The sequence below is a fragment of the Schistocerca piceifrons genome, chromosome 1, assembly GCF_021461385.2.
Source record: "Schistocerca piceifrons isolate TAMUIC-IGC-003096 chromosome 1, iqSchPice1.1, whole genome shotgun sequence".
In the NCBI taxonomy this organism is placed as follows: Eukaryota; Metazoa; Arthropoda; class Insecta; order Orthoptera; family Acrididae; genus Schistocerca; species Schistocerca piceifrons.
In genome coordinates, this window is record NC_060138.1 from 13245944 (window position 1) to 13266361 (window position 20418).

Here is a 20418-nt window from a genome sequence, read left to right on the forward strand (position 1 = left end):
GAATGTGAATACGCAAAACGTGAATGGGAGCAGTTCTGCCACTGCTCCTTGCTCCCCTTCTGCAAAGCCAATCCGGTAAGAGAGATAGGAATTGCTCAAGATTGCAAGATAAATGAACAGCAGAACTTCTACCTTCCTCATCAATACAGACATACAAATAAATGTTTTGTTTGTTAGATATACTCACTGTCAACTGTACCCCATTCTAGCTGACATTGCAACTTCATCTGAAGAAAAGAAACAACTTCTGTCAAACTTCTTAATGTACCACAAGATTCCTACATATGATACCAAGCCAATAGCCTGGAAACCATATTGCACATCTTATCACTTGCAGCCTGCAGTAGACAAAAATGCCTCAGATTTACTAAAAGCTGGAGTAATTAAACCTTCTTTCAGTTCCTGGTTGTCACATACAGGGTGTACATAAAGTCCAGGAACACTTTCAATCATTATTTATTGCAAAAGAACTAAACATTGTACAGGTCTCATACATATTGCACTTTGAAGAGAGACTGTGAAAGTTTTTGTTTTTTACAAACATTTGATATGCGAACCATGAGAGACCCAGCACATGTCAGTATGGTAATTGATACCTTGCCATACCCATCCTAGCATGGCATCGTCGACTGTGGCAGTCGCTTCCCGTATTCTCTCCCAGACTTCTGCTGTATCACGTGGTAGAGGTGGTACATACATCAGATCTTTAATGTGTTCCCACAGAAAAGACTCACATGGAGTGAGGTCTGGTGATCAGGAAGGCCATTTCATGAAACAGCTGTCCCCTTGTGTAGCACGGCCAATCCACCAATGCAGTAGCTCCGTGTTCAGGTACCCACAAACTTCAAGATGGAAATGGGGTGGAGCCCCATTCTGCTGAAACATGTCCAACTAGGAATACCGAGTGACAGTGCTTTCGACAAAGAAGAATGGCCTGTACAGTTTTCAACGTGACAAGGCACAAAAAATATTTACCTTTGGGGAATCACGCTCAAATTCAATGCTTTTGTGTGAATGCTTTGAATCCCATATTCGACATTTATGCCTGTTCACTTTCCCATTTGTCAAACTACAACATACCTCAACTCACCATGCTTGTGACTAGCACCAACTATCCGCAAATTACCAAAATATGCTGTGGCAGTTGTAATGCTATTGTAAATATAATACTGCCATTAATCTGTATATTTTAAATTTTTTGTTCCGTAATAATTTTGAAAAATTAAGTAAATACTATAACGAGAGTAAGCTTTTGTTAAGTGTAGTTTATCTGTTAAAAATAACCTCTTTGATGTAGGTGGAATAAATGTATTAAAACATATTTTGTAAATAATTATGTAATATTTCAAGTACAACTGTAATTAATTATGTCAATTTTGTATGTATGTGCTGTCATGCAATTGTAGATGGTTCATACTTAGGGTTTTTGTAAGCAGAAGTGTAAAATGAAAATGTGTAGGGATCATAGGTAGAACGGAACTCCGTTCTGTGGTGGAATGGGAAAGGTGGTGGGGCATGCGAGTGAGAATTGGCGAGCATGTGACACACACAGTCAGTAGCTGCCCTACAAGTGGTGAACATGCTCAGACGTGTTCTACATGATTGGCGCAGTACAGCAATAAATTAATAGCTCAGAAATTTGCAATTTTATCATCGCCAACAAGAGGAAGATAGAGCTATGTACATCAAGAGCTGTACCTGTGCAATGTTACTACGCAGCACCGCCTCACGCCACCTTCGACATCAGTAACAGGCAAAGTACTTTACTTAGAAGTGTATCACAGTATGAACCATCCTTCTTCAAACAGAGGAATATAAGTGTTAAATGTATCTTTATGTTTAACCATAATTTTCCAATTTCATTTACCTCAGTAGGGTCCTTACCTAAACAAATTTATTCCGAGTATTCTGATGTTTATTGAAGCTTGAATAATAGTAAATTACTGGCAATAGTATTGTTTTGGTAGTAAATTCTGAAAATCATTGTTAAATACTAAAGTTTGCACATATCGGTTTAAGAACCACCGCTTTTCGTGACCATGAGGATAAGTTTTCAATAGCATTTTTGAAAGTAAGATAACATAATTGTTTAACTGCAACAATCTTAACAGTATTTGTTCATGTTGCTTCTCCATGTCAAAGAAAGCCAGACAAATATTGGTGTTAGTTAAATGTTAACAAATAAAAGTCCTAAAGAAATGAAATCTAGTCGTGTTAAATAATAGTTTTGGTCATATGAATAATAGCTATAAGTTTAATATTTTTTTGTATCCTTGTTGAAACATGTGTGTGATTTCTTTAAATAATTACTGAAGTATAGTGGTAAATTCCTAAGTAACAGAAAGTGGGATTAATAGTAATTACTGCCAAATGACCCAAGTAAATGGAAATTAAGTGGTTGTCTTTCAGTTACATAGTAAGGGAAAGCAGTTATTTATTCAGTGTCGAAAATTGACTTCATCTTTTCGTGTGGACACTGTGCCCGATTTGGGCTGGTGGCCGTTTTATTAAGCGAAACAGTTTATTGTTATAACAGGCTTTGTCTGATAAAAGGTTTCCAAAAGTAATTATTCTCACCGCTTTTCCCACAAACTGTATGATTCAGAGAAAAATAGTTTGATAATTTACCATTAGGTTGAACACGGTTAAAATCAGTCTCCGAGAGTCGATGGTTTGGAGTGTGCCTGTCACTACTTCTACACAGTTCTGACATTCCGAATCGCGGATCTTCCATCTTTACAGTGGTAGAACTTAAACGTTCTGGTACCGTATTGACGAGAACGCGAAAGAACTGTTGCACGGTACACATGAAAAAAGAACTTTCAGGGTTTCTCTTCAAAATGACATACGTATGATATCTGTACAATGTTTTGTTCTTGTGCAGGGTGTATATGCGGACAAGGAAACAAAATTCCCGGATTTTTCACGGATAAAAATACACTTTCTCCCAGGTGAAAACAAGCTTTCTCCATGTTAAGTGACAGTATATTTTCCCTTATCAATCCTTTGAATGGTTATGGTTTTATACATGGGCGTAGAATTTCCTGGCACAATAGAAAACGATACTCAGGGAAAAAGACAAGATTTGGAAATATCTTTCATTTGCAGCAACATGCATGCTGCGTATTTTCGTATTACAAAAGTATACATTGGAATTCCACCAAACACCACATGTTACTTTCCAAATCACTGAAATCAGGAAATTATTTGGTCTTAAGTACGCCAAAGTGCAGTGCCATGCCTCTTGACAAATCATTCTTCTAACGCATGTCACTGTATTTAGCTCTGTGGAATTGAAACGTGTATATTTTGTAATGGATGCCATCAAACTATATTCAGGACAGTGGAAATTGAAATGTCCTGTGGGGCCTCGCCTGTTCCCAGTCAACCAGTTAGACAGCCTGCCCCTTTTCAAAAAACAAAATCTCACAATTAATAGCGGATGGGATTTTTTGTAATCAGGAGAACAAGAACTCTTCAGAAAATCTGAACTATTTATTGCCTATTGGCTAATAACTTGCTGTTTTGTGTGACATAAAATTAAATATAGGATACATAAAACCAATAAAGACAAGAGATAATCAAGAAATGACGCATTTCTTCAATCCTTAGCTCCTAGCATTTTTTCTCTCTAATCTCACTACAGCTTTACATGGTGTGCTTTCCTTTCTGGGAAAGGATCTACGGTATTACCTCATCAAAGTTCGTGAAACGTTTTGCTACATGAAAAATCAAAATGTCATTATCTAATACTGAAAAAGCTGTTAACAGAAATAATACCCAAGACTGGTGTGGTTTCTCGATCTGATTACATCTATTTTGTCGCTGTCTGCTAGATACAACAAAATAGGCCTTTCTAATATGTCAGCAGTTTTGTAACACACACCAAATAAACAAGACTGTTTTGGCACCAATGGCCATTTTTATAACACTACAGAATATAATTCATGAAATACCAATATCAAATGCCAATTAGGCCTACTACAAACAAAAGCACTTGATGTTAGGAAATAGTTTCACTTTCATTCATATGCACCAATTTCTCAAGCATGAGACCGAAATGTAGTATTACGAAATTTTTATATAAATTTGGGATCGTCTTATTCTCCCATAATTTGTCCCCGTTTCCTCTCCTTCCTCGTTCCACAAACAATCTTGTCACCACCAATTCTGTAGCTATTCGTGCCATTGTCAAAATTTGTTTGCTGATTAACTTCACTAACCCTGCCAGAATCACACGTTAGGTTATCCCGCAATTATTTTCCGGTTAGGCGTTTTACGTTTTTGTGCAACACGTTTTCCATGTTACTTCCAGAATAGAACTTAAGTGGCTGCTAGATGAGAACTGTGCTACTGGTCCTTACTAGTGTAGCGACATGGCCAAAAATTTTCTGTCAAAATTTCATTTCCTTTGATACACAGAGAAGATAATACATAATCTTTCTCACCTGTTATTCCTGACAGTTGTTTATTTCCAGTCGGGTAGTCTGAATCTATGGATTTCGCTAGTAATTATAACAACACTGATCTTTCACAAACCCAATCAACCACATAATCAGACAGTAATTGGCATTCATCCGTTTGGCTTTAGTCCGCTCAGATCGTATAGCCCTGTCCCATCTACGGGAAGTTTATTTCTAGATGCGATGAGACATCACATACACTATGCATGCATTCAAAACTCTACTTATTATTCAGTCAGAAATCAACTTAAAATGTGTTCAAAAATGTTCAAAACCCAATAGGGATGCGTTTCAAAATCATATGAATAATCAATAGACAAACATGCGCTGCATGCTAGGCACTTTGCGATATAAGTTTTTTTCCTCAAAAATATGAATTTGGCGCCCCCTTTTCCCGGTAGCATCTAGCTGCTTGATGCGACTGCTTGCACAGCCAACATTCACATTCCTGTAGCCAGAATTAGGAGAATCTACTACTCAAAAGCAACTCAACTGCGCATGCGCATGAGCCCGCTCGTAACTGCTAAAACGAATCTAATGTAAACAGTTGTGACTTCACGCTCATCGGAGGCAATTTGTTGTTATGAAGCATTGCATAGTCTTCCTAAAGCCTTTGACACATTTTGCATTTGGCAGACACTTGCACGAGCACTGTGTGTCGTCGTTGTATATGGCGCATTTCCTTTGCAATTTAAGTAATTTTCGGTCTTTTTCTCTCGTTTATCTTTTATTGTCGAAGTATTATTCTGCAGTAGTGGGGTACAGTAATATCCTTTGTTAGAGTATCGGTTCTTACCAGTCAAAATTACAAAAAATTAACTGAAAACAATGAAAAATACCTAGAATTCTAAAAAAAAAACGGTTGTCCCGGGTCGTATACACCTTGTTTATGTACGCTCGTTACAGTGGTAGTCCCCAACAAAACCAGTTACAGAGGAAAAGCTTGCAGCATTTTTTGCAAGGATTGATGATATTTTCAATCATCTTGTCAAATGCAAATTCTTCACCATGCTCCAGCTACTATCAGATTCATGTAGCTATTAAAGATGGAGAAAAAGACAGCTTTTGTTGTACCCTGTGGGCATTATGAATATCAAAGAAAGCCCTTCCCACACCCCCTCCCCCCCAAACATCCGCCTCTCCCCCTCCACAAAATTTTAACATTTTGCTGATTTACTTTTAGGAGGTTTAAAGCCAACCATGTGACTAGTATACCTGGATAACACAGTTGTCTTTTCAAATTCAGTGAGAGAACATGCAAAGTAACTAAAAAACATACTAACCCATTTTAGTGATGCTAACATAAATTTGAAATTCAAAAACTGTGATTTTGCACTATCATAATTGCACTATACAGGCCATATAATTTTAGCAGATGGTCAAGACCAGAACCACAATTAAAAAATGCAGTGAATGATTTTCCAGCATTGAGGAACATTAAAGAATTGCAACTGATTTCTCAGGTTAATAAATTACTATCGCCGTTTTGTGGAGAACTATCCGGTCACCACAAAATGGCTTGCAAAATTACTAACGAAGGGAGTTGCTCCTGTCTGGACAATGGATAGCAGGAGGGCCATGTTAAAACTGAAAGACATTCTTAACAAGTGCACCTGTCTCGGGTTATCGGCATTTTGCTCTACCTTTTCTTGTTGTGTGATGCTAGCAATGTCTCAGCTGGTTGTATTTTGAGTCAGATACAAAATGGTGAAGAAAATCCAATTGCCTTATGCTTCACGTCAGCTGTAGCAGCTGTGCAAAATTACACCACCAGACAAAATGAACTTCTGATTCTTGTTTTTGGCACCCATTACTGTCAGTGTTACCTATAGGCATGACAGTTCACAGTAATTGCAGATCGTGTTGCTTTACAGTGCCTTTTGAGTTTAAAGGATCCCAGCAGTGGACTTGTTAGATTGGCCTTAAAACTCTGTGAATATGACTACATAACCAGACTTAAGCCTGGAAAGTTAAATCAGAATCCAGGTGCCTTGAGTACAAAAATTAAGATCCTGCAAGTAGATGATGTGCTTACTGAGGAATTAAAGAAGGCACAAGAATCTCGAGACTACTGGCAAGTATATACTGTGACAAAGTCATGAGTGTATACAGACACATCGTAATGGGGAAAGTGCCACAAATAAATTAGGATATTAAGTTCAAAATTGTCTTTTTGCAGAGAGTGCAAGAACAAAAACCAAATGTACCTCTTCAAACTATATCTGAGGTAGCTGGACCTTTCAAAGTCTTAGCAGCTGTAATTTTTCCCGAGGGCATGCAGCTTTACTGTATGATTAAATGATGATGGCGTCCTCTTGGGTAAAATATTCCGGAGGTAAAATAGTCCCCCATTCGGATCTCCGGGCGGGGACTACTCAAGAGGATGTCATTATCAGGAGAAAGAAAACTGGCGTTCTACGGATCGGAGCGTGGAATGTCAGATCCCTTAATCGGGAAGGTAGGTTAGAAAATTTAAAAAGGGAAATGGATAGGTTGAAGTTAGATATAGTGGGAATTAGTCAAGTTCTGTGGCAGGAGGAACAAGACTTCTGGTCAGGTGACTACAGGGTTATAAACACAAAATCAAATAGGGGTAATGCAGGAGTAGGTTTAATAATGAATAGGAAAATAGGAATGCGGTTAAGCTACTACAAACAGCATAGTGAACGCATTATTGTGGCCAAGATAAATACGAAGCCCACACCTACTACAGTAGTACAAGTTTATATGCCAACTAGCTCTGCAGATGATGAAGAAATTGATGAAATGTATGATGAAATAAAATAAATTATTCAGATAGTGAAGGGAGACGAAAATTTAATAGTCATGGGTGACTGGAATTCGGGTGTAGGAAAAGGGAGAGAAGGAAACATAGTAGGTGAATATGGATTGGGGATAAGAAATGAAAGAGGAAGCTGCCTGGTAGAATTTTGCACAGAGCACAACATAATCATAGCTAACACTTGGTTTAAGAATCATGAAAGAAGGTTGTATACATGGAAGAACCCTGGAGATACTAAAAGGTATCAGATAGATTATATGATGGTAAGACAGAGATTTAGGAACCAGGTTTTAAATTGTAAGACATTTCCAGGGGCAGATGTGGACTCTGACTACAATCTATTGGTTATGACCTGTAGATTTAAACTGAAGAAACTGCAAAAAGGTGGGAATTTAAGGAGATGGGAACTGGATAAACTGAAAGAACCAGAGGTTGTACAGAGTTTCAGGGAGAGCATAAGGGAACAATTGACAGAAATGGGGGAAAGAAATACAGTAGAAGAAGAATGGGCAGCTTTGAGGGATGAAGTAGCGAAGGCAGCAGAGGATCAAGTAGGTAAAAAGACGAGGGCTAGTCGAAATCCTTGGGTAACAGAAGAAATATTGAATTTAATTGATGAAAGGAGAAAATATAAAAATGCAGTAAATGAAGCAGGCAAAAAGGAATACAAACGTCTCAAAAATGAGATCGACAGGAAGTGCAAAATGGCTAAGCAGGGATGGCTAGAGGACAAATGTAAGGATGTAGAGGCCTATCTCACTAGGGGTAAGATAGATACTGCCTACAGGAAAATTAAAGAGACCTTTGGAGATAAGAGAACGACTTGTATGAATATCAAGAGCTCAGATGAAAACCCAGTTCTAAGCAAAGAAGGGAAAGCAGAAAGGTGGAAGGAGTATATAGAGGGTCTATACAAGGGCGATGTACTTGAGGACAATATTATGGAAATGGAAGAGGATGTAGATGAAGATGAAATGGGAGATATGATACTGCGTGAAGAGTTTGACAGAGCACTGAATGACCTGAGTCGAAACAAGGCCCCCGGAGTAGACAACACTCCATTGGAACTACTGACGGGCTTGGGAGAGCCAGTCCTGACAAAACTCTACCATCTGGTGAGCAAGATGTATGAAACAGGCGAAATACCCTCAGACTTCAAGAAGAATATAATAATTCCAATCCCAAAGAAAGCAGGTGTTGACAGACGTGAAAATTACCGAACTATCAGTTTAATAAGTCACAGCTGCAAAATACTAACACGAATTCTTTACAGACAAATGGAAAAACTAGTAGAAGCCAACCTCGGGGAAGATCAGTTTGGATTCCGTAGAAACACTGGAACACGTGAGGCAATACCGACCTTACGACTTATCTTAGAAGAAAGATTAAGGAAAGGCAAACCTACATTTCTAGCATTTGTAGACTTAGAGAAAGCTTTTGACAATGTTGACTGGAATACTCTCTTTCAAATTCTAAAGGTGGCAGGGGTAAAATACAGGGAGCGAAAGGCTATTTACAATTTGTACAGAAACCAGATGGCAGTTATAAGAGTTGAGTGACACGAAAGGGAAGCAGTGGTTGGGAAGGGAGTAAGACAGGGTTGTAGCTTCTCCCCGATGTTGTTCAATCTGTATATTGAGCAAGCAATAAAGGAATCAAAAGAAAAATTCGGAGTAGGTATTAAAATTCATGGAGAAGAAATAAAAACTTTGAGGTTCGCCGATGACATTGTAATTCTGTCAGAGACAGCAAAGGACTTGGAAGAGCAGTTGAATGGCATGGACAGTGTCTTGAAAGGAGGATATAAGATGAACAACAACCAAAGCAAAACAAGGATAATGGAATGTAGTCTAATTAAGTCGGGTGATGCTGAGGGAATTAGATTAGGAAATGAGACACTTAAAGTAGTAAAGGAGTTTTGCTATTTGGGGAGCAAAATAACTGATGATGGTCGAAGTAGAGAGGATATAAAATGTAGACTAGCAATGGCAAGGAAAGCGTTTCTGACGAAGAGAAATTTGTTAACATCGAGTATAGATTTAAGTGTCAGGAAGTCCTTTCTGAAAGTATGGAAGTGAAACATGGACGATAAATAGTTTGGGCAAGAAGAGAATAGAAGCTTTTGAAATGTGGTGCTACAGAAGAATGCTGAAGATTAGATGGGTAGATCACATAACTAATGAGGAAGTATTGAATAGGATTGGGGAGAAGAGAAGTTTGTGGCACAACTTGACCAGAAGAAGGGATCGGTTGGTAGGACATGTTCTGAGGCATCAAGGGATCACCAATTTAGTATTGGAGGGCAGCGTGGAGGGTAAAAATCGTAGAGGGAGACCAAGAGATGAATACACTAAGCAGATTCAGTAGGTACTGGGAGATGAAAAAGCTTGCACAGGATAGAGTAGCATGGAGAGCTGCATCAAACCAGTCTCAGGACTGAAGACCACAACAACAACAACAACAGCACTCTATATTGCAGGAGCATTTGCCTTAAAAGTAAAAAGTAACATACATTTTATCTGTCGCTGACCGTTTCTCTCATCATCTTATTGTGTGACCCACTGCAGACATGGCCGCTGAGATGGTTGTGAGAGCACTGGTAACTTATTTTGCACTATAATCTAGAAGTCCAGAGGCCATTATAGCAGACTGAGGGACAAACGTTATGGCCAATCTTATCATACAGTTATCTTGACTGTTTAAAATAAAGAAGTTCAGAGGTACGTCATTTCATTCTAAGAGTAATGGCAGGGTTGAACACATTCATAAAACAGTACCTAGAATCTTATCTTATAACATGATTAGCTTCCCCTCAGACTGGGATTGTCTATTACCATATGTGATTTCGTCATACAACACCAGAATACATGAAACCACAGTGTCGATTCCCTTTGAGGTTGTTTATCACCACAAAATCCATTCATGTTTCAAGACTTATAAGCTGTCACCCGAAATGAATTCCAGCAAAGTGAAGTACCTGGCTAAAAGATTAACATTTATTTTGAAGAGAATTCAGCAGAACAATGCAGCTGAACATGGAGACAGCTCCATAGTTGAAAGGATGCTAGGATGCTGATATACCCATTAGGAGATCATGGGATGTTATGACAAACTGCCATGAAATTGGGCAGAACTAAGAAATTTACATGACCATGCATTAGACCATTACAGATTGTTCAGCAGAACAATGCAGCCGGGCATGGAGACAGCTCCATAGTTGAAAGGATGCTACGATGCTGATATACCCATTAGGAGATCATGGGATGTTATGACAAACTGCCATGAAATTGGGCAGAACTAAGAAATTTACACGACCCTGCACTAGACCATTATAGATACTGTATTTCACATTGCCTGTCAACTTTGAATTACAAATCAGAAGATTATAGCTCAGTTTGATCGCTTGACCAAGTATAAAGATATACCTATAGCATCTACTGTAGTGGATCCAGCAAATCTCAGAAATGTTTAGAACAGATTTTGGTATAATTTACATTCTGTTATCCCATCAATTTACAGTCTAGGGATGATGCTGTACCCTGTTTACATAGAAAACATCAACCCAGTCACATATGTTGTCTGATACCCATATCACCATACTTTTGATAATAAACATTGGTGCAGTATTAAGTCGAATTGTTTTTATAAATCAGGAAATATTCCACCTACCTTATTCCCTCAATCTTTGTCTTTGAGGATGGTATGTGGAGTAAAACAAATAAATAAATACAAAAAAGTGTAGGGGGGGGGGGGGTGTTGTGTGATGGAGGTTTTCAGAATTCGTGCTTGTTGGTTTGAAATAACTGTAAATATTTGTAGAGGTGTTATACCTCAACAGCATCTGAGTGTTGGTCCATAGGTTCAAGCGATTGCCACAGTATATCTCTTTTTTATTTTTAAAACCAGTTTTAATATAATATTTGAGTTTCCTTTAATACCTGTAGTATTTTTAATTTTCTTATTTGCTACAAAGGCTACACTTGTATTTACTTCCACTCTTTTCATCTGTAATAAAACATACGGCCTGATTTTAATTCCATTTGGTCTGGATTTTTTCAACGCTTCTGATAACCTTTCTACATATTATTTGGTCTTAATTAACTCCTCTTGCAACTCCACCAACTTAGATCGTGATCCCAGAGTTCTGCAGTTTATTGTCACTGTTTAAGAAGTTGTAGAAACATTTGTGTTTCTAAGGCCCAAGTGATCAAATGCAGAAGTAGCTGTATGTGCCCTGTGGTCTGAGGCTATTGCCCGAGTTTCCTAAGTACAATTTTATATATTCAGCATTACCCATTCTGTATAAGAGTACAACTCTTGATTCTTTAGATACTTTGGAAAGTTGAGGCAAAATTGACGTAAGATAGCACTTAAACTGTGCATGCTTTTAGTGATGACATAGCATAACGCTCAAATCTTAACGACTTTTTTTCCATTTATGGACTTCTTTTTTACTTTCTGCTCTGTTGTGGTTAATATAAAATTAGTACCAGACCTAAAATTTTGACAGAGTTAAGTCTCTTCTTGGAAAGTTTTGTGTTGAAACTTCAATGCAAGCGAGAAAAAGTTTATTTTCTACCAGTTATAAATTTTCTCTAGATTATTTATTAATGTACCATAAACCTTGTTATAATGTTGTATTTTTTATCTTATCTTGTGTCCTGTCTTACATTTGTAACTTATTTTACATTTATACTCCTCTACTTCATTGTGTGCAGTAGTCTGTTACAATATCTTACTTATTGATAGTAGTAGTTCCTTTTACCCTGTTACTAATTGTTTCACCTCTCCATTCATTTGTTATTTCAAAATAACTTCTTTCTTTTATAATCCCATGTTAAGGGTTTTAGAGTCTTACATGCTCACAGATTTGTTTTGTTACATTACTGATTAACAGAAAATTACTTCTGAAATGTTCACTTTCTATACAGAATGATTCATATTTTGTGTACATGGTTTGAGTTACACTAAAACAAACAGAGTAGTGTCAGAAATTTGACCCCATGTTACTTTTACAGTAATTGAAAAAAGGTAGATGAAATATCTCATGTATAAAATTTACTCTGTGAGCTATTGATTGATACTGTTTTTGGAGATAGCAATATTATGTAGATCAAAATATGGAGTGACATATGTACCAGGCACATCAATGCTGCCCCTAATGCATTGTGTGCATGCTGTGGTGCCAGTGATGAAAATGAAGTAGTGAGGCATCCCATTATTGAGAAATAGCATCTCATATGAAATGGCAGTCAATTAGATACATTGTCATGATGGTTTTTCACTCTAGTAGGCAACCTGATAAGAAAACTATGAATAATTATGCTGGAAAAATCAAAATGGTTATTATACAGGGTGTTACAAAAAGGTACGGCCAAACTTTCAGGAAATATTCCTCACGCACAAAGGAAGAAAATATGTTATGTGGACATGTGTCCGGAAACGCTTAATTTCCATGTTAGAGCTCATTTTATTACTTCTCTTCAAATCACATTAATCACGGAATGGAAACACACAGCAACAGAACGTACCAGCGTGACTTCAAACACTGTGTTACAGGAAATGTTCAAAATGTCCTCCATTAGCGTGAAAGCAAGGCGACACAGAACTGTCTGATATTGCAGTCAATATTTGTTGATAATGTCTGCTCTTGGCACTTATGTGAGTCTGTATTTGGGGTTACAAAATCAAGTCTCTTTAGCAAGCAAGCTTAGATTCAAATTATTACTATCAGCTAGTTGCATAGATCAGTGGTTGCCACCTAAGTTGATCATTAACAGATACTAGGTGGTCAATTCACATTTCAAAATGAATTGATATCGTTGATTGGCATAGCACATATACAATGAATTAATTAATTCCTTCGAATGACACAGGCTTCAGTTAACGCAGCATGATGTTTTGTCTGTTGAAAATTATTTCCTTTAATATTAATGTGGAATACTACTACATCATCATCATCATCTTTATTGTTATTCTTATTGTCCAGGGATAAGCCATACTTGGTTCACTTCTTGTGATGCTTGGTTCGAAATAGTAGGACACTACAGTTTTTCCTTAACTTAGTTTTTAATAACACAGTTTTTTTTTTAATATGATCAACTACTATGAATGGACACACTTGTTTTTGGGCATGATGAAGTATGAAACTGACCAACTGAGCTATATACAAAATGACAATTTCAGGGCCTACCCTCCAAATAAATTTCTTGGCCAACCACTGTCTCATCTGTCAATAGTCCTTTAACTGATGTTGCTGAGTACTGTCTTCATGTTCTGCCGGTCACCAGGTACTTTTGACGAGTTTAAGCACAGCTTGTGGGTTTTCCTTGAGCGCTATTGATGAGTTAACTTAAGCCATCCTGCTGCCCCCTGACCACTAATGACAAGTATAAATGTGCAACTTCACAGGCAGCTGTGTACTGTTCACGAATTGAAGTACACAATAGAGCTTTGAACCTATTTTTTAGCAGTTTCTCACAGTTCTGGCTACTAAGTTGGTAGTAGTAGTAGTACTGTGTCTACTACGATATTATTTCACTGCATTCAATTTTACTTCATCTTACTGTTCATCAAGATTAGAATAAAAATGTTTGGGATTACGGAAATGTCCAATTCCACCCGTATGCTTTGACCAATGACGTCACCAATATGGCGGACACGACCATTCACAATGTCTCCAATATGGCGCCTATGAGGTCATTATGTAAACACGATTACAAAATCCATAAATATAATCAAACTCACGGGACCAGTGGCACTGAACACCTTTCTCCCAGTGAGACACCAGGTTGTTGGTGTCGTCACTGTCGAATGCTTGACTTCGTTGGCAGACCCACAGCCTCACCTACGCTTACACTAATTCATCACTATCAAAGTTGAGTCCCTGAAGGTGTTCTTTAAGTTTTGCAAACAGTTGAAAATTCATTGGCTCAAACCGGGTCAGTATGGAGTATGATCAATAATAATGAATCAAAGGCGTCAGACTGTTGCAGGTGCAAAAAAAAGTTGTGTATGGTCTGGCATTGTCATGCTGAAGGAGAGGGTGCTCCACATGTGGATGAACTGTTTGAATTGGTGCTCTGTTGTCTGAGGGTTTTCTCACATGCTGACACAGTTAAATAACACACACACACCCTGCAGTTCAGAACTGTTCATCAGGAGGGTGCTGCATACTGTGTCAGCAAAGTGGTAACATCAACAGTGTCATATGCATGACAACTGATATTAAGAACAGAATCAAAATTTTGGAGGCATTATTTTCTGGCACACCCTTGCAATAAATTGATGCATTTTACAGTTGCCTCAAATGTTGCGGAATGGTTCCCTTGGCATTGCCCAGCATCCACTTGGAAGTCATAATACTAAATCCATATACACAGCAGCCAAAACATTATGATCACTGATCTACTGTCAGTATAAACTCATCCAGGCAATAGCATCTCACCTTGTCTTCTAGTCAGACACACACACGTTGCATGGAGTATCAGTGAGCATCTTGTCTTGTTGTAAAATAGGAAATGCGCACAATCTGAGTTTGACCAAGAGCAGATTTTGATGGCCTGAAGGCTTGGTATGAACGTTTTGTGCACAGCTTGCCGGGTGTTGAAGTAGTACTATGGCAGTTGTCTTCAACACATGGCAAAACAAAGGTGAGACCATGGCCAGACGTTATGGGGTTGGGCAAGTACTCCTCATCACAGATGGTAGACATCATAGGCTAGGCAGACTGGTAAAACAAGACAGGCAACAAACTGTGGTGTAACTAACATCAGACATTAACGCTGGGCAGAGTACAATTGTGTCTGAATGCACAATGCTCCAAACACTCCTAATGATGAGTCTGTGCCGCTGATGACCCACGCCATGACATCGACAACAACTGAAATAGGTATGTAACTATTGGCGCTGGATGTTGGCACAATGGCCGAGCACTGCGTGGTCTGATGAATCCTGATACCTTCATCGTGCCTTTGGGAGGGTGCATTTCCGTCACCCACAAGGGGAACAGCCTCTTGACTCCTGTACTTTAGGGGCCTCCATTATACTCTGGGAAACAACCACGTGGGCACCCATGGGTCCAGTGGAGCTTGTGTGAGGCACTGTGTCACAAAAGAAGTATTGTAAACTGGTTGCAAAGCACATCCACCCCTTCTATTTTTGTTGTGCTCTTCAGTGGCAAGACTGGATTGATGCAGCTCTCCATGCCACTTTATCCTGTGTAAGCTTCTTCATCCCCGAGTAACTACTGCAACCCACATCCTTCTGAATCTGTTTAGTGTATTGATGTCTTGGTCTCCCTCTGATTTTCACCCTCCACCCTTCCCTCCAATACTAAATCGATGATCCCTTGATGGCTCAGAACCTGTCCTACCAACCAGTCCCTTCTTCTATAGGGTGGCGCACGAAATGTGTTACCATTAAGTTTTTGAATATAAACTTTATTGTCAATACAATCCGAAAGGAACATATGCTATAATGAAGAGCCGTCCATGGAGATTTGTTCTAACTCAGTACATGCTCAATATGCCCACCATTTTGATTCCCAACTTTCTTCACAGGAACGCTGAAGTTAGTGAGTACCCTACAGCACATGTCTTCCCTAATTTCACTGAAAGCTTAAAGAATAAGTCTTCTGAGCTCCATTAAATCACGTGGACATTTCAGGAAATTTTTTTCCTTTAGGTACCCCCAAAGAAAAGAGTCACATGGATTGAGGTCTGGACTGTTGGGGGGCCAATTTTGTCCATCATTGAAGCAACCTGGAAACCTGAGTGAAATGATCCGCATGTCGAAATGCTTGTGTAAAAACTCCAACACAGTGTTTGCAGTATGTGGCCTTGCTCCATCTTGCATGAATCACTGTGTGTTGAAGGGCAAGGCAGTAGCAAGAAGCTGTGGAATGAATCTATTGCAAAGCATGCTCAAATAACGTTCACTGTTCAGTTTCTTCAAAGAAAAAGGGTCCAGTAAGTCCGTGACTGGAAATTGCTGCCCACGGTGTAATCCTTGGAGCATAATGTCATTCATGAAGCACTTGTGGGTTTTCAGTGGCCCAAAAGTGTACATTTTGTTTGTTAACCACACCATCTAAATGAAAATGCGCCTCATCTGAAAACCAAACGTTGTTGAGAGTTTCTTCCCTATCCTCCACCCACTGAGCAAACAGTAGTCTCTGCTGCTTGTGTCCTTCAGTGAGCTTCTGTGCACAGGTCATCTTGTATGGGTACATGTGGAGGCCACTTTTAAGAATGCATTGAATGGAGCGACTGGGTATTCCCAGTTGCACTGCTGCCTTTCTACACAATTTCCCGGGACTTCTCTGTACAGCAATTCATACTGCTTAAATATTCTCTGGCGAACAAACAGGCTTAGGCCGACGTCACTTTGATTCCAATACTGTTCCTTCCTGTACAAATTTATCGTACAACCCGTGAATGGTCTTCTTGCAAGGGACCCATCGTGTGTTAAACTGTTGTCGAAAACGCCTCTGAGTCACAACAAGGCTTTTCGTTTCATGAAAAAGTAACACAATTGCCGATCGTTGCTGTGTTGTCAGTCTTCCATTGTCAGCCATTGCTGGTTACTAGTCTCCTAGTGGCAGTATTGTGAATTACATGTCATTTCGTAACTCATTTGTTTTTCCAAGCTCTGCTGGTACTGCTGTAGAGATCCCAGCGGAGTATCTAATGTGTGGTGTAGATTGTAAAAGAAACAATTGGTAACACATTTTGTACGCCACCCTATAGTTAAGTTGTGCCACAAATTCCTCTTCTTCCCAATTCTATTCAGTATCTCCTCATTAGTCACATAATCTACCCATCTAATCTTCAGCATTCTTCTGTAGCACCACATTTCGTCCATGTTTCACTTCCATACATGGATACACTCAATGCAAATACTTTCTGAAAAGACTTCCTGACACTTAAATGTATGCTCGATGTGAACAAATTTCTCTTCTTCAGAAATGTTGTCCTTGGCACTGCCAGACTACATTTTATACTCTCTCTACTTCAACCTTCGTCAGTTATTTTGCTCCCCAAACAGCAAAACTTATCTATTACCTTAATTGTCTTATTTCATAATGTAATTCTGTCATCATCACCCAATTTAATTCGACTACATTCCATTATTCTTGTTTTGCTTTTGTTGATGTTCGTCTTATATCCCTCTTTCAATGTGCTGTCCATTCTGTTCAACTGATCTTCCAGGCCCTTTGCTGTCTCTGACAGAATTACAATGTCATTGGCTAACCTCAAAGTTTTTATTTCTCCTCCCTGGATTTTAATTCCTCCTCAAAATATTTCATTTGTTCCCTTTATTGCTTGCTCAATATGCAGACTGAGCGACACCAGGGATAGGCTAAAACCCTGTCTCACTCCCTTCCCAACCACTGCTTCCCTTTTGCTCTCCCCTTTTATAACTGCCATCTGGTTTCTGTACAAATTGTAAATAGCCTTTCACTCCCTGCATTTGACGACTGCCACCTTCAGAATTGAAAGAGAGTATGCCAGTCAACATTGTCGAAAGCTTCTTTAAGTTTACAAATACTAGAAATGTGGGTTTGCCTTTCCTTCATCTATCATCTAAGATAAATCATAGGGTCGGTATTGCCTCACGTGTTCCAACGTTTCTACGAAATCGAACTAATCTTCCCTGAGGTCAGCACCTACCAGTTTTTCCATTCGACTGTACAGAATTCATGTTAGTATTCTACAGCCATGACTTATTAAACTGATAGATCAGTAATTTTCATGCCTGTCAACATTTGCTTTCTTTGGAATTGCAATTATTATATTCTTCTTGAAGTCTGGGGGTATTTTGCCTGTATCATACATTTTTTGACCAGATGGCAGAGTTTTTTCAAGGCTGGCTGTCCCAAGGCTATCAGTAGTTTTAATGGATGTTGTCTCCTCCCAGGGCCTTGTTTCAACTTATGTCTTTCAGCACTGCCAAATTCTTCACGCAGTATCGTACCTCCCATTTCATCCTCATCTACGTTCTCTTCCATTTTCAAAATATTGCCCGCAAGTGCATTGCCCTTGTATAGACCCTCTATAGGTCTCTTCAGTATTCCAGTAGGCAGTGTTTGTCTTACCCCTAGTCATATATGCCTCTACATCCTTAAATTTGTCCTGTTACCATCCCTGCTGAGCCATTTTGTACTTCCTGTCGATCTCATTTTTGAGACGTTTGTATTCCTTTCAGCCTGCTTCATTTACTGCATTTTTATATTTTCACCATTCATCTATTAAATTCAGTATCTCCTCTGTCACCCAAGGATTTCTACTAGACTCGTCTTTTTACCTACTTGATCCTCTGCTACTTTCACTAGTAATCTCTCAAAGCTACCCTTCCTCTTCTGCTGTATCTCTTACCCATGTCCTTGTCAATGGTTCCCTAGTGCTTTCTGAAACACTCTACAATCTCTGATCCTTTCACTTTATCCAGATCCCATCTCTTACAATTCCTACCTTTTTGCAGTTCTTTCAGGTCTGGATAGATATCTGCTTATTACACATTACAACCTTCTCCAAATGTCGGCAGTATCTTTCAGTCAGCAGACAAGATTAGCCTGTATGCTTTTGTGCTCCATGTGTCCCTTCATGCTTCCACTTCACTATCTCATCAGAAACAGTGGACGTAGGAATGTTCAGGAGCATGGAAAGCTCGCATATAGACATGTGACACCAATGACACCTTATCACCTGACCACATTCAAAGTCAATGAGCTCTGCGGAGTGTCCCATTTTGCTCTCTCACGATGTATAATGACTACTGAGGTCTCTGATATGGAGTAGGTGGCAGCACAATGCACCAAATATGAAAAAGTAAGTTTTTGGGGGTGGCCCAAAGCTTTTCAGCACATAGTGTATGATGAAGTTGTGCTCTGTGCAAAATTCTACCAGACGGCTTCCTCTTTCATTCCTTACCCACATTCCTTATTCACCCCCTCCTTTTCCTTCTCTTCCTTTTCCTACTATTGAATTCCAATCCCCTATTATGTCTATTAAATTTTCGTCTCCCTTCGTTATCTGAATAATTTCTTTTATCTCATCATACATTTCTTTAATCTCTTCATCATCTGGGGACCTAGTTGGTATATGAACTTGTACACTACTGTGGTAAGTGTGGGCTTTGTGTCTATCTTGGCTGCAATACTGCATTCACTATGCTGTTCATAGTAGCTTACCCGCACTCCTGTTTTTTATTCATTTTTAAACCTACTCCTCCATTACCCCTATATGATTTTGTATTTATAATCCTGTATTCATCTGACCAGAAGTCTTATTCCTCATGCCATCAAACTTAACCAATTCCCACCATATTTATCTTTACACTATCCATTTCCCTTTTTAAATTTTCTAACCTGCCTGCCTGATTAAAGGGTCTGACATTTCATGTTCCAATTTGTAAAGCATAAGTTTTCTGTCTCCTGATAATGATGTCATCCTGGAGATCTGAATGGGTGACTATTTGACTTCTGGAATATTTTACCCAAGAGGACACCATCATCATTTAATGGACAGTAAATTTGCATCCCCTCGTGAAAAATTACGGCTATAGTTTCCCCTTGCTTTCATCCGTTTACAGTACCAGCACAGCAAGGCTGTTTTGGTTAATGTTACAAGACCAGATCAGTCATTCATCCTGACTGTCGCCCCTGCAACTACTGAAAAGACTGCTGCCCCTCTTAAGGGACCACATGTTTGTCTGGCCCCACAACAGATACCCCTCCGTTGGGGTTGCACCTACGGAACGACTATCTGTATTGCTGAGGCACGCAAGCCTCGCTACCAGTGCCACGGTCCATGGTTCATGTTAGGTCCACTCCTTCGTGACGATCATGTTTCCCATTGAGTAAACATTTAAGTGTCAGGAAGTCTTTTCTGAAAGTATTTGCATTGAGTGTGGTATTTTTCATGAAAACAATGCACAATTTCACAAGGCCACAAGTGTGATCGAGTGGTTTCAGGAACACAGTGGTGAGTTCCAATTGATGTGTTGGTTACCCAACTCGCCAGCCCTGAACCTGGTTGAACAGATCTGGGATGTGATTTAACATAACGTCAGAGATCATCCCCCCTTCCAGAATTTATGGGAATGAAGTGGCCTGATTGTATAAATATGGTTCCAACTTCCTCCAGTGATCTATGAAGGCCTCATTGCTTC